Below are 4,443 nucleotides of genomic sequence, written 5' to 3'. Positions count from 1 at the left end.
GCGAAGGGAGGTCAGGTCAGGTCGGTATATATGTACATACAAACACACACACACACACATATATGTGTATATATATACATGATATGTATGTTGCATGTATGTATGTATGTATATATATACACATATATACATATATATGTGTATATATATACATGTATATATATATATATATATATATATATATATATATATATATATATATATATATATGCATGTGTATATCTACACATACACACACACATATTCATATACAGTACTCGGCAATTTGATCGTCCGCTTGGCGTAAAGTGGGATATTATTTTGTCCTATTTTTATTCAACAACAATGCTTGAAGCGCTCGCGTCGGTGCATTAGGGCGCTTCCAAGGAACCGGAAAAGGGAAGGAGCTTACGAGTTCTGCAATAAGAGATGAATCAGTGTCGGGTGACACGTGTCAGAAATGTTATTTTGGCACGTATTGTTCCCCTTCTGACCCATGTTTTTCCGGTGCCTTTGCATCATCTCTTACCAAAAGGCAAATCCTTGGATTTGAGTGAATAGGTGGCAGCACAGATATGATTTGAATCAAAATAAAAGTTTAGGACTAAAACATAACGTGAAAGAACTAAAAAAGAAAAACGAACCCTTAGAGTATGAAAATTAAAAATAACATGTAATACGAGGGTTTGTATACAGTAGGCTTGCCCCGTTTCTTTTACAGTTCTCCTCATTTTCTGTGATGATAGTTTTTAAATAGTTTAGGACTAAAAAAATAAGCTAAAAAGAAACTGAACCCTTAAGAGGAAGAAACATATAACGTTAAACAGGTTTTATACACTCTGCGTTTTAACTGTGATATATAAAAGTGTATCAGTCTGCATAAATAAATCACAAAAAAGAGAGCCTGGGCACAACTCCTTAATGAGGAAAAGGGTAACACAAAAGAACTATGAGAACATTTTAAAACATTTTTTTAATACATCGGTTTTAATTATATATAAAAGTTTTACATCTGTAATATTAATATTTCTAACAACAAAAACACAACTTTTATCTGTACAAAAAGTCACTCTGGTGTTCCTAAACGAGCCGAATACACAAATTTGCCACTATAAATAATAATTAAAAGCGGTGCCTTCGTCTCCCTGATTGATACATCAGATCACTGCTCCGTTGCGGTCTTCCGTCCTCGGATCTCTGGCTTAGAGAAGCATTGCCTGCGCATATTATCGGTCTAGAGAACTCTGGATATTTTCGGCAAGTCCTTCGGTTTTTGTGTGACCCCTGCAAATCAGGTCAGGCCAGCGGAGGTTGGTACAAAAAAGAAAAGAAAAGAGAAAACTAAGCATGGTCTGACAGGCTCTTAACAATGCTCGTGTGGTTTGGGGGTTCACCCTGATTGTACAGGATTAAAACATTAAAACATGAATATTAGATATAAAAAGGACAACATAAAAAGAAAAAAGAAAATTATTTTCACACTAAAAGCTGAGCAGATAAAATAAAAGTAAATAAAAGCGTTAAAAAGGGTCTTTATCTAGCCTTAATTATTGGTACCTAGCGGGAAGGGTGAAACAAGGCCGTTTACCCTGAGGTGACCCGCAAACAGATGGGGATGATTTTAAAGGCATGTGGTAATATTTGTTTATTTGTTTACATTTAAAATCATATAGAGCTCACTACAATATCCCTGCCGAGCTGCCGACGGCTCGAGTGAACCTATGGCACGGGGCTTGCATACTGTCTTGACTGCCAACTGGTAGTCTGGTTCTGTTCACTCGGACCTGCTGAAGTGCGTGGTTATTCCTCTCTAGAAGGGTAACAGAGATCAATGATACACTGCTCAGTATACCAGACAAGATTTTCGCCCACTTTCTTTTGAAACGGATCCGTGAGATCACCTACTTTAGCACCAAATACCGGAGCAATCTGGAATAACTCCCGGCAAGTCCACAATAGACTGTATCTAAGAGCTTCGAGTCATTATGGATCGCCGTACTGAAAGTGCTGAAAAGTGTGGCGTGGGCCGCACCAGCTTCTTCCCTTTTACCTCAGGCGTGAGCAAAGGCTATGTCCTTGCCCCAATACTTATTAACACTTGCATTGACGTGATAGCTGCTAATTAAAGTCATTGTGACTTTGCTGACGATGTTGAATCACTGGTGGTGGATCTTGATGTATTCAGCAATGAGGCGAAGGTCTAGACGTCTCTTGGACCAAGACCAAGATCCAGGATTTTTGGGGCTCGTTGGGGTAACCTGTCTAGTCGACACAAGCTCACAGAGAGTTTTACATACCTTGACAGTGCAGTTTATGTCAGTAGACCGATTGGTCTGGCAGCAAGAGCCAAGTCAAGAAGAGTATTTGGAGTTGCCGGTACCTGTGTAAAAGGACCAAGCTATGTGTCTTGAAGGCCTTGATACTGCCAGGTTTGCTCTATGGAAGTGAAACCTGGATTCTATCTTGTTCCTTGGAGTCACATCTTGATGCATTTTGAAACAGGTCCTTACGCTGGATCATAGGGTACAGTTAGCAGGACTATGTGTCCAACCGATGGCTACACCATGAGACCGGCATAGGACGTGTTACTTGCATAACCTGGGACCGCCAACTCAGGCTATACGTGCACCTAGCTCGTTTCCCTGTGGATGATCCTGCCCATCAGGTTCGCTTCACGAGGCAAACCTGGGAGGAGGAAGAACTGTGGGACAGCCTAGGATGTCTTGGCTTGGGCAGACCAACCAGACCTGTCGCGAGGCGCTACAGATGGGGCGAGGGCCTGCCTGGCGGCTCACCTCGAGGGACCCTCGTGGCTGGAAGTTAAGGTGGATGCGAATATGTGCCCCCCGTTGGATTAGGCTTCAATAATGAAGATATATATACATATATATATATATATATATATATATATATTTAGATATTTATAAATGCATATATATATATTTATCTATTCATTAATTAATTCATTCATATATACAAATGCGTATATATACATACATATATATACATAAATATATATATATATATATATATATATATATATATATATATATATGTATATACTTAAACATATACATATATACATATTAATGTGTATGTGTGTATGTAAATGTACACAAACACGCACATACATGCTTGTGCGCGCGCGCGCGTGTATGTGCGTATATATATACATACACACATCACACACACACACACAATAACAACACACACACACACAACACCACACACACTGCCCATACTTATATTATATATATAATAATATATATAATATAATAATAATAATATTTCTATCCTCATCTCTCTCTCTTTCTACCACCTCTCTCTGATATATATATATATATTATAATATATATATATATATATATATATATATATAATATATATATGTGTGTGTTGTTGTGTGTCTGTGTGTTGTCGTCCTTTTTGTGTACATACTGCTATACACATACTATATGTTATGTATATTATATGTATATATTATATATATATATATATATATATATATATATATATATATATATATATATATATATATATATATATATATATATATATATATATCATATCTATATACATATATTGATATATATAATATATATATAATATATATAAATATATATATATACATATAATAAAATTATATCGATAATAGTAATAGTAGCAGTAGCAATAGTAGCAGTAATAATAAATGATATAACTAATCAAAACCTGATATTAAACCTGTTGCATCCCGTTGGCTTCTATATTATTGGAAAAATCCTCTAAAATAAAGCTCGGAATCATTATTAAAAATTTCCAATTAGTGACTCGTCTGACCTTAGCCGGTCTGATTAAAGTCTCAATTGATATCAGTTGAGCGTCCATATAGCTTTCATTTTCAACCTCGCTTTTTTATCTAGGTCTCGGTCGATTATGAATATCCGGTCTAATTTGTACCGGGTAAGAGAAACTTATTAGTGTTAATCTTCGTAGAACAATTAAAACAATTTTCGATTTTGAGTTTTCGTAAGTGTTCAGGCCTTGTTATTGAAATGGTTTTGCTGTTCAGTGATTACTTCTGTTGATTACCTCGGCATTAGCTTCAGGTTTGAAATCATTGCTTCATTTATGAATCTTATTTTTATTTATTTACTTTTTTAAAAATCTCTCTCATTCTCCTTATTCTCTTTGAGTTTCTTTGGTCTTTGCGTGTGTGGTCTTTTTATAACACGGGCATACACATGGAAGTAGGTGTAAAGAGAGGTAAAGTTTTCTTATTTTATCGATGTGTGAAATATCTTTCAGATGGTGTCTATCTGCCCGTATATCTATTTCCCTGTTCGTCTTGCTGTTTTCTTACGGTAAAAAAAAAAAAAAAATCTGCGGCATTGATTGTACTACTGTATTTTTGACCAGGTCAGGGTACTTATAGGCCTTCAAATATCCTCATCCTAATTTTCTACATCCTCCAGCGCCATGTCC

The sequence above is a fragment of the Penaeus monodon genome, chromosome 40, assembly GCF_015228065.2.
Source record: "Penaeus monodon isolate SGIC_2016 chromosome 40, NSTDA_Pmon_1, whole genome shotgun sequence".
Taxonomy (NCBI): domain Eukaryota; kingdom Metazoa; phylum Arthropoda; class Malacostraca; order Decapoda; family Penaeidae; genus Penaeus; species Penaeus monodon.
This window is presented reverse-complemented; position numbering follows the sequence as displayed.